This window comes from Tupaia chinensis, unplaced genomic scaffold (genome assembly GCF_000334495.1).
Source record: "Tupaia chinensis unplaced genomic scaffold, TupChi_1.0 Scaffold000688_1, whole genome shotgun sequence".
In the NCBI taxonomy this organism is placed as follows: domain Eukaryota; kingdom Metazoa; phylum Chordata; class Mammalia; order Scandentia; family Tupaiidae; genus Tupaia; species Tupaia belangeri.
Genome location: NW_006160211.1, coordinates 4,570,708 through 4,582,243, shown reverse-complemented (window position 1 = coordinate 4,582,243; position 11,536 = coordinate 4,570,708). Strand labels below are relative to the sequence as shown.

The 11,536-nt window shown below is 40.1% G+C and overlaps 1 pseudogene; it reads right to left on the bottom strand.

Annotated features, from left to right (window-relative positions):
• Positions 1-11,536, bottom strand: part of LOC102483851 (lactoylglutathione lyase-like) — a 112,774-nt pseudogene that overhangs the window by 39,384 nt on the left and 61,854 nt on the right.

Sequence of the window (11,536 nt, the reverse complement as noted above, 5' to 3'; positions counted from 1 at the left end):
TCTCTTCTATCTCTGTTAGCTTCACCATTATGAATGTTCTAAATTCTTTATCAAACATTTCCATGATTTCCATTGAACTTTCTGTGGATGAAGAGGAGTTATTCTTTTCCCTTGGAGGAGAGGTATTTTCTTGCTTTCCCATATTTCTTGTGGCCCTGATGGATGGTGTGTTTCTTCCCACACTTGAAATTCAATCTGAGCATCTAGGAGCATGTAGAAAAGGAAACAGAGGGATACAAACAACAGCAACAAAAATAACCAAGAAGCAGAGAAAAAGAGAAGAAAAAAACTTTAAAAAAAAAGTGTTTTTGGTTTTTTTTAAAGCAAAAAGCACATCACACAAGTTCTCAGGAGCCATGAAGCTGTCTTCTGAAGTCCTGCTCCTTTGCCTCTCCTGAGTTGGGATTCTCAGTATTCGTGGTGGATTTTTCTAGGCTAACAATTTTCTCTTCTACATCTGAGATTCTATTTTCTGTATGATCTAGTCTGCTTTTAATACTTTCAAGGGAGATTTTGATTTCCTGCATTATAGCCTTCATCTCTAACAGTTCCACTTGATTCTTTTGTAAAGTGTATAATTCCTGTTTCAGATCTTTCCTCACCTCCTGGAACTCGTCAGTCAGCTCCTTTCTGCTTTCTCTTCTGCAGTTCATTGTTTCTCTTCTCTTCTATCTCTGTTAGCTTCACCATTATGAATGTTCTAAATTCTTTATCAAACATTTCCATGATTTCCATTGAACTTTCTGTGGATGAAGAGGAATTATTCTTTTCCCTTGGAGGAGAGGTATTTTCTTGCTTTCCCATATTTCTTGTGGCCCTGATGGATGGTGTGTTTCTTCCCACACTTGAAATTCAATCTGAGCATCTAGGAGCATGCAGAAAAGGAAACAGAGGGATAGAAACAACAGCAACAAAAATAACCAAGAAGCAGAGAAAAAGAGAAGAAAAAAACTTTTAAAAAAAGTGTTTTTGTTTTTTTTTAAAGCAAAAAGCACATCACACAAGTTCTCAGGAGCCATGAAGCTGTCTTCTGAAGTCCTGCTCCTTTGCCTCTCCTGAGTTGGGAAGGGAAGAGAGGATTATTAACAAGATAAAGGGAAGGGAGGGGCTGAAAGCCAAGAAAATGCTTTACCTGAAAAAATTTTAGAAAGGAAAAATTACCAAAAAAATGAGAAGACAGAGACAGAGGGAGAGAGACAAGACACAGAGTCAGAGACAGATACAGGAGGCTTGAAAGGCTTCCTACCACTCAAGTTTGTGGGCTAGAGGCTGAATTATCAGTGGAAAATCTTCATTTCGCTTATTCCCCTGAAATCACTAGTTCTCAGGAGCCTTGAAGGTGTCTTCTCATAGTGAACATCTTTAAGCATGTGCATATGTGGGTCTGCTGAATGAACTTTCTTTGACATTTGTAGGAGGGGATTGATTGAAACAAAACGTGTGCACATCTTTTTGGTTCTTGTTACATACTGTTTTATTTTCTTCCTAGTTCCAAATTTCAAGGGTTCGGAGACTTTCTCATTCTCCGGTGGCTGCAGCAAAGACTGGAAGCCAGCAGCCAGCTACTGGTGCCACCACAGTCCTTGAACATGGCAAGACAGACAGTCCCACATTCTTTTCTTTCATGGATGATTAAAGCAAAATGGAAACCTTGTGCTAGAAATTGGCTTTCGGCATCCAATGGATAAAATATCATGTTACACAAATGACCAGAGACTAGCTGGATAAACAAGATAAACTCAGAGTTGCATTCTTTCCCAGAATCTGAGAGTTGAGCTTTGGAACATGGATTCACAATTCTGTTTCTAGCCTATTTTTTTTTTTTAAATATCAAAGGGAAGGACCAGATGTCACATTGAATTAATATCCTGAACTTTCAGATCTGGAGACATAGGTTCAAATTCTCCCTAGTTGAAAGTAAATATGAGTTTTCTGGCTTCTTGGAGATCCCTAGTGAATATTTCATTCACCCCCAAATTTGACAGTTTGACAGGATGATCTCGACATTCTTTTTTTTTTTTCCAACGTGACCTGAGGGCTGAAAGCTCAGATGAGGTGAGGCAGGTGCCATAATGGAGCTGAAGGAAGAGTCAGCCTTGTCTCCTACTCCCTTCACCACATGTATCTCTAGGGATTCCTATCTACTATTCAACATTTCCCCATCTAGAGGGATTGAGTTACACAGCTGTTGTTTCACAGGCAGGAAATAAGAAAGGAGGAGCTCTGGCCCCTTGACTGACGTAGAAATGGAGAGCCAGAGACCATCAAAGCACAGCTGCAGTCTGTTGGCATGGCCACGGGACTGCCTCAGTCCACCTAAGTGGCCTTAAGGGAAGTAACCCTATGACAAGTTTCCCCTCAGTGACACACACCTCTATCCTCTATTCAAGTCAGTTTCTGAGATCTCATCTCAGAGATTGTGACAATGTCATTAACAGTCTACTGCCTGGTTGCCATTCCTTCCAAGAAATCCTTCCCTCTAGTCAGGGTTACATACTCTTTTCTGCTTTCACAGCATCCTTCTCCCCATCCCATCACTTCTCTCATGGCCTATAATAGCCTGTACCTGTTTGCTTACTACAGTAAACTCTAGACTGGAAGGAAGCATCAAGTACACGTCCCTAAGCAGAAAGTACGCCTCCCAGACTCATCAGTGTATCCACCCCAGTGCTTAGCAGAGTGCTCCTCTATAGATCCAAATCCATCCTTTAACATACCTTCCCTTTTTGAAAAAAAATTTTGCCAGAAGATATGCACACTTGCCAGAGAGAGAGAGAGGGAAAGAAAGTGAAAATAATCCTCCCTTGAAGAATAGCAACTCTATAATCCCTTCTCCATTTCTCCCTCCATTCGGGATTTGGGACCCTCACTTATACATTCCTGATGTGTTTTCCAAGCTGCTGGGTCCTGGATGCCCGCACTTATACATACGTGATGTGTTTTCCAAGCTGCTGGGTCCTGGATTTGAACTGCACAGTCAGTCACATGGGATTCACCTGCCCTGACATCCATACCACAAGATAGCCCCAGACGCGTGCCTTTCTAAGCATCTTAGTGATCTTCTGGATCACCCTGGAAATCACCTGAGACATCTTTGCAAAAATAAGAGTGATGTTGGAGAAGCTCTCCCAGTGGGATCTGGGCTGAGGAGGGAGTTACTGTGGGTTTACTCAGTGAGCATCTCACTCAAGCATACCAGATTTTCCCCAGAAATCCCATGTAGCCATATATGGGAAGTTAGTTGGTAGGATGATAGAAATGACAAATGAGCATCTTCTCCAAAAGACCAAAGAAAGGGAGTCAGTAAATTCAGCATCCTTTGCTCAACCAATGCCAAGATACAACCTGGAATAATCAGACTCTGGGAAAACCTGGATTTAGGAATTTTTGATGAAAACAAAGCTACATATATAGGCTCACTTTATATGTTTTACTTTCTCATTAAGTTGGGGTTTCAACTTAAACTGCGTTTAAAAAGGATTTAAAAAGCAAAAGGAGTAAATTATTTCGCCTGTCTCCCCACTGACGGTTCTCCTACAGGGTCCCCTATATGAAGAAAGCCTTGCTAGTCCTGGACTTCCTAAATAGGTGGCTGCTTGCTTCTCATCCTGGGTGCAGATGCCCTGCTTTTAGGTGAGTTCAGTTCTATTAAACTATTGGGTCATTGGGAAAGTCATGACAAATTTTTCTGTGTTTTCCTATGCAAAAATGCACCATGACTTTCCTGACAACCCAATATATATATACAGATGTTTCGAAATATATAGATGTGTGTCACTCTGTGTGTGTTTTAAGACATAGTAATGACAGTTAAAGCATTCTTCCTCCCATTCCATAAACCTAGGAGTTTCTCACCACTACTGCAAAGGCCAGAGAACAGGGCAACCAGCCAGGGAGAAAAAGGGAACCCTGAGAACTGATCACATCGGGCTAAGTTAATGACAGATCTGAAAAGACCAGCCTTTCACCCTCTGGCCTGTAGTTACAGAGAAATCCCAGAGAACCTGTCTCTTCTGCTGATATTTTCCTGAAAATGTAATCCTGAGCTCTTTGAGTCTCTCTGCACCCCAATATTGGGGATAATTCTATCTCTCCCCTCTTTAGCTTGAGTGCTAAAATCTCCTCTTGGAGGAGGGTTTTTAAAGGGAATAGGTTTAAAACTGTCAGTGAGAGAAGAGGAACGGCCAAATTGCTCTCATGTTTGAGCCTATGGGCCAATTTGTTCGTAATTAAATTGGTATGCAGGGACGAAAGAGCTGGAGGGGGTGGGGGAAAGGAGGACACTACATACTCCCTTAGTCCTGCATCCTCCTAGTGCTGCTCTCTAGTCCAGTGCCAACCTTCGACCAGGGCGATGCAGGGAGACCCTGAGCACCAAGGAGAAGGGCCAGTACTATATATTCATCAGATGAAAAAACAGCAGGGACTTCCCAGGGAAAGAAGGCAGGACCCTGCACCATAATAAATGCAGAAACTAGAGCACTTGTTACAGTTTTTGTGTCTAACATCAAGGGACAGGGGCCAAGGAGGAAGATTAGATGAGAGGAGAGATAAACACTACTCTAACATTCCCTGCAAAGGAGATAGTGTCATATAGAGTCTGTGTTCTGCCTATACCCCTTAGGATCGTTTTCACCACTCCTGTGCTACCTGCCGCATGTGCTTCTACTCACCACAGTCCACACACCCATACACCCAGGGGCTTCACTTCACACAGTCAACATCTCCTTTGCCCACAGAAATGGAGAGACCAAAGTGCCTGGGAGTATATGCCCTTGGGGAAGTCTACTAATGCCTGCTGAATGTGAGAGTATGGAAGCTTCAGTTTCTTAGAGATGAAAACAAGCAGGTTTGGTTTATAGAGGTAACAAGTTTGCTTATAGATGGTGCGAAAACTACTTCTGAGCAACTTGGCCTGTGATTGGGCACTTCCATGGCTGCTTCTCCTCCCTGTCTTCTACTCCTCACTCCCTATCCCCCCCACACTACTTTCCTATTTTCCCTTGGGAATCTCCTTATAAATACTGGCAGGCACATCTGAGGGTCTGCCCTAACATACCCCTGCTCTGACATTTATACTACATCACTGTGGGAACTGAGAGAAGAGTGACTAGCTCCATTTTGGGCAGTTGGCAAAGACTTCTCAAAGTCCTATCTGGGGTCATAAACATAAGCAGAGGTCTGCAAGGTAGACAAGTGGGAAGAAAAGCCTTCCAGTCAGAGGGAACTACATACACAAACACAGAGACAGCAAGGTTGGGACCTGTTGAAAGATGAAGAAACCCATTGGATATGCTAAAACAGACGTGGAAGAGGCAGGGAGCTGCAGCTCTTGGGCCAGACAAAGCACCTAAGGGTATTATGGGAGATGGACTCTAGTCAGCTTTATAGTTTATATGCATCGAATATTTAGAGCGCTTACAACAAAGGTAGGAACCAACCTAGATATTGGAGATCTGTCATAAAGACCACTAAATACATGTTTCTACTTAAATTTCAATTAACTGAAATTAAAGTCTATTTCTTCTAGTTGCACAAGCCACATTTCAAGGGCTCTGTAGCCACATGTGGCTCGTGGCTCTCAAATTGGACAGTGCAGGTATAGAACAAGTATTTACATCATAACAGAACATTCTAATAGATGGTACTAGTCTAATCATGCGAGAGAATAGCTACTAGCTATTCATCTAACTTTTCTTTTTATGTGGCTATTTTCTTTTTAGTCTTTTAAGTTACTTCTTGTGCCTTTCTATTTTAGTCAGAAGAATCTGAGGATTCTTTTGATTGCACCACTGGGTGGCTGCACAACCACCTGCATTTGGCAATCAAACCATAGTAGTGGTTGTCAAAAGACCAGGATTGCAGAAATCCCTTTGAAAATGCATGTGGTCTTTTATGTATTGGATGAGGGAGATGTGCTCACACCTGCCTAGAGAACCCAAGGAGTGAGGTCTGCCCGCTTCAACTATTTACCTTGTTCGTTCTGAATGTGTGTAGCTCAAAAACATGTCCTCCCAAAGCAGAATGATATTCATGAAAGAGACACAAGCTAAATTTCTTACCTTGCATTCTATCACTCCCACCACTGCAGAAATGAAGGTAAAGCAGCCACTAGTAATAGCAATCTCTGAAATCTGTCATTGGAATTTAAAATTCATGATTTTTATGACTTCCACATAATAAACTAATAGGAAGTGAAATTTTTCTTTAAAAAGTTATTTCCTTCTACTTCACTTTCCATTTTAAGTCCCAATGCACAACAAAATCTTTACCAATAGTCTAAACATAAAAACTGAGCTATGTAATTCTTTTTCATCGAAGAGTCACAATAGAGAATTTAAACCTAACAATGATGTAGTTCATGGTACAAAGCCTAATGACCATGGCATTCTAGTACTAAATTAACCCTTAGGAGGCAATTTAATATTCAATTGAAAGATCACATATCTCATAATTCCTGGTATGGTACAGATTGTAGGTCCAAACAAATGCTGCTTACTTTATGACTGTTCTTGTCTTTAAAATAATAATAAGAACTGAATGGAAGAGAAGAGAAAATGCTATTTTTTAAAAATACCAGTTTTTAGTGACTGTGATACCTACATCAGAAAAATAGTTATTTATGATTTTTAGTAATCTTGACTTATAAAATGCTTATAAACACTAGTTCTTGAAGGCCTAAATCAGCTGAAAGAACCAGAAGTTACAGAGCAAAGAGACTGTACTATTTCCGGGGCAGAGAAGCAGAGATATTGCAGTGGAATTTCTTTTAACAGTTTTCTTGGGGGGGGGGAGGGCTGTGTGTGCGTATGTGTGTGTTTAGAGCTTGCACCTGCTAGCAAAAGTTGACAGAATATTCCTACTCTCCCCTCTAACTCTGAAAGACTAAGGGGGCAACAATGACCAAGCTCTTGGGAGTTTTGCAGTTGATTATACAAAGGTAGATCGGGCTCCACTTATATTCTTGAAGCTCTCCCCCAGATGAAAGGAAAAGCATAAAAGTGTCAGCAAAGCCTGAACTCTGCTTTTCCTGCTCTAACATGCTATCAAATACGGACAGGGCACTCAATGATGTAGGCACTGTTGTTCCTGTTCGCTGAGTTCAGCCGAGAACGTCTGAGATCAACAGGTGGCCTCGCTAATGGAACAGATTCACTCATTGTTTGTGTGTTTAATGAATCATTGAGTTACTGATCAGCAGTGAGCAATGGAAGCTGTTCAAACAGAAAGGAAGCCCAGTGAGATGGTGCCGCCAGCACACTCTTTGAAGCCCTGCTGGCCCCGTGGGGAGTGCAGGAGGCTTGGGGCGTACTCCCTACAGTTCCCAGAGAAATGGTAGCAAGAAGAGAGAGTTATTTCTAATTGGATGATGAAAGTCAGCTCAGGGGACAGAGACCAAAGGACCAAATGTAAGAAGGGGAGGAAGTGAAAACATTTGAATCAAAGGTTGAGGTGAAACTGAGAGACAGGTGTTTGCGGTGAACCGTACACTACCCACCCCCACCCCCACCAGTCCTCAGGAAGCAACCAAATGGGGAAGGACAGAAAGGAGTAAGAAAGAGCGCAAGGCCGAGGATTTGGATGCTGATTTTCTTACAAGAAGTTCATAGTAGTGAAAATACTTGGATGTTTTGAGAGGCAAGACTGATGCTTTCCTGGGGGGAATTCCTACAAGTTACACCTAGACTTCCCTGTTAGTAGAACTGATTTATAGTAGATTGTATTTAGTGGGCTGTGCATTTTCTCCTCACAAATAAGACTTTTTGAAGTTTATTTTATTCATGTTAGAGAGTACATTCACACTCACATGAGGCAAAGGAAGAAGAACCCTCGACAGGGACTGGTCTTGCCACAATCCCCTTTCCCTAGCCCTCCAACTTGTCAGGATCTTGGGTACACATGCAAACCTGTCATGTTTCAGGTAAAACAGACTGGTACTCCAAACCCAAGGTTGGCCAGGTGGCTTCCAGAATTGCAGTTGAGTACGCTACCAACTGTGTCACTGACTTTTTGTGTGTCACTATTACAAGTCTGACTTTTAAACAGATTCTCAGATGGGTGGTTTGTGTTCATCTGCTCATTCAACTTTAGTGCCTATGTTATCCTGGTAGCTTTTCTAGAACTATTCCCTTTACCATGAAGCTCCATGAGTTTTCCCAACACTAACTTGGACTTCAGCATTTTTACTTTTCTAGTGAACATGATGAGAGTAACAAGGCTGACCTTTTCTATGTCTTTCCCAAAACTTTCTGTAGTCAATTCATTAACCAATTCTTTCAAGGCATTTGTCTACATCTCTTGGGTCATAGTTCCATAATCTTCTTTCATATATGGCAGACCTATAGGTGCTGAGTGTAAAAGGTAATCAGAATTTGATTTTTGGTTTTTAAAAGTAAAACCAACACAGAACCACAGAAGAACAAATGAAGAAAATAACCATTCATAGTATTGACACTAACATGAGCTTTATACATGATCTGGCATTTTTTATGGAACATGTTTCTTTCACAGGAAGGATTCATACCATGGAAACTGACCAGGCAGATTTTCTCTGAATATCCTCCATAATTAGCTTACATTTCTAAATGCAATTTTATCATTCTACAAATTAGCAAGGTTCACTTCCAAATCCTGACCTTCAAGGCCATCAAATGCAATTTTGGTTCTAAAGTCCTCATGACTAGCATTTTTCCAAATTTCTCATATTGAATATATTGGGTTGTTCAGAAAGTCATGATACATTTTTGCATAGAAAAACAGAAAAATACTTCCTGACTTTTCTGACAACCTAATAGCTGCTACTTTCACATCATTCCACTCTTTCTTAGAAAATGGATCAGGTTTCTTATTGGGTCCCTTTTTGACACCTTATGCAGGCTGTGTTTTTATTTTATTTATTTATTTTTATTTTTGTTTTTATAAAGCAAAAATTAGGTTTTTTTTATAAACAGAGAACTTTATGTTCTTTTGTACCATCTAGTTGGTTCCCTTTGCCTCTTCTACCTATTGTTTACCACCTGCTTCCCTCCACCACCTGCTTCCCTCCCTGTAGATACAGTCTCTGGTATCTACACTTACCCTCTCTATCATAGCTTTAGATCTTTCCATTTCTTCCATAAAGTGTGGACATTCAGTACATATTGAGTGAGGCTGTACAATGTGTGCCTTTCAAAGACTCTCACTTTGCCTATACTAAGTTCTCTATATTCATCCACTTCAAATCAATGATAAAGTCTCATTATTTCTTATGGCTGATAAGTATCCCATAGTATATACGTGCCACAGTTTTTCAACCCAGTCATCAGTTTTTGGACATTTCGGTTGGTTCCATGTCTTAGCAATTGTGAATAATATTGCAGTAAACATGGTTGTGGTTGTGCAAATGTCTTTCTGACTGTTTTCCTATCCTTTCGGTAAATACCGAGGAGTGGGATTACCCTCGGGTCATATGGTAGTTCTATTTGTAGAGTTTTGAAAAATCTCCATATTGTTTTCTACAAAGGTTGTATCATACTAATTTAATTTCTACCTGTAGTATAAAAGGATTCCCTCACCAGCCTCACCAGCACTTGTTATTATTTTTTTTTTATTCTAGCCATTCTAACTGCAGTTAAATGGGATCTCATTGTGGTTTAATTTGAATTTCCCTTATGACAAGAGACTGAACAAATTTTTATATGTCTTTTGCTAATTTGTAAGTCTTCCTTTGAGAGTTGTCTATTCAGTTCACTTGTAGGCTGCTTGAGTCCCCTATATATTCTGGTTATCAGTCCTTGTTTGAAGAATAATATGTAAATATTTTCTCCCATTCTCAGAGTTGTCATTTTATTCTTATTGTTTCTTTTGCTGTGAAGAAACTTTTAAATTTGTATAATCCCACTTGTCTATTTTTGGGATTATTGCTTGTATTTTAGGGTTCTTATTTAAGAAATCTTTGCCTATGAGAATAGCAGATGGTGTAATGGCTATGTCGCTGGACTCCCAACTAGTTGACTGTGATTTGAGTCCCAGATACAGCGGCTTAAAACTTATGCCAGGCATGTGTTTATGTGCATGCCCAAAATTCTAAAAGGAGAATGGAGGAAAAGAGATTGTGGCATGGTCCTCCCCCCCTCCCGGGGGTTGTTTTTTCACTTTCTGTCTCTCTGTCTCTCTGTCTCTCTCTCTCTCTAGAAATAACCTGTGCTCTATAGAAAAAAATCTCTCTCTAAAAAATAAAGAAGAAAGAAAGAAATCTTTATCTATTCCAATGTCTTCAAGAGTTTCTCTTGGTTGGGAACCAGCAGTTAGCGTGATGGCTATGTCGCTGGACTCCCATGTAGTCGACCGTGGTTCGTTTCCCGGATCCGGTGGCTTAAAACTCACGCCAGGCGCATGTGCTTGCGTGCCCAAGATCCCAAGAGGAGAATGGAGGAGAAGGGATTGCGGTGTGACCATCCTCTCGGGGGGTGATTTCTCGCTTTCTGTCTCTATGTCTCTCTCTGGCTGGCTGGCAAGCGCACGCGCCCTATAGCAAAAACCTCTCTCTCAAAAAAAAATGAATACAATCATTACCATGATTTTGTTGATATAACTCCCACATGGCCAAATGCATTTCAAGTGTTGGACCTGGTGGCTTGCCATCTCACTTTCTCTCTCTCTCTCTCTCTCTCTCCCTTTCTAATAAAATTAAAATAAGTAAATAAATAAAGTTAAATAAAATAATTCTTTTAAAAAAGTTTCCTCTAAGTATTCTATTAGTAGTTTTATAGTGTAAGACTTTAGATTTAAATCTTTGATCTGTTTTGAGTTGATTCTTGTTAATAGTGAGAGATAGGAGTCCTGTTTCACTTTTATGCAAGTGGATATCCAATTCTTCTAGCATCATGTGCTGAAAAAATTTTCTTTTCTCCACTACAGGCTGTGTGTGTGTGTGTGTGTGTGTGTGTGTGTGTGTGTGTGTAAGTGTTTTTTCCTCACATTTTATTGATGTACAAAAAAAAATAATTAAATACTTTAAATAGCAAGTTCAGCTGATATATACATATCTGTGGACACATGTCTGACTTTAGCCATAAAATTCAATGAGTAGAATGAACATACTATGAAGTAGCACCTAGCTGAGGCTATATAGCTTACTGTGGTCATTAAATAGGTATTTTTAATGTACTTTTTAATTTCAAGAAAAGCAGTCTTAGCTTTAATAAATCTTAACAAAATGTTAAGAGAAGTTTGCTTAAAACTTAAAGCCAGGATCAAGGTTAGGATTCTGTTAAAATATTAGGTAGATGAACTGATCAACAGCTAAAGAGAAGAAAATAAAACCTTAAATCTGGAAAACAAACATAGTAGAAAATCAGTCATGTTTTAGTCAAAAATTGTGAATTCTATTTCACCAATTAAGTCTCATGTGATTAATCTCTCTTCTATTGTGGTCTCATCTTTCTGGTTAATTTCTAGAAGTTAACATTCAATTCCAAACTTGTCCCTACCATTAAGTTGGCCATTTTCTTGGTTGTTTTTGTTAAGGGACATATAAGAGATAAGGCAAAGTGTC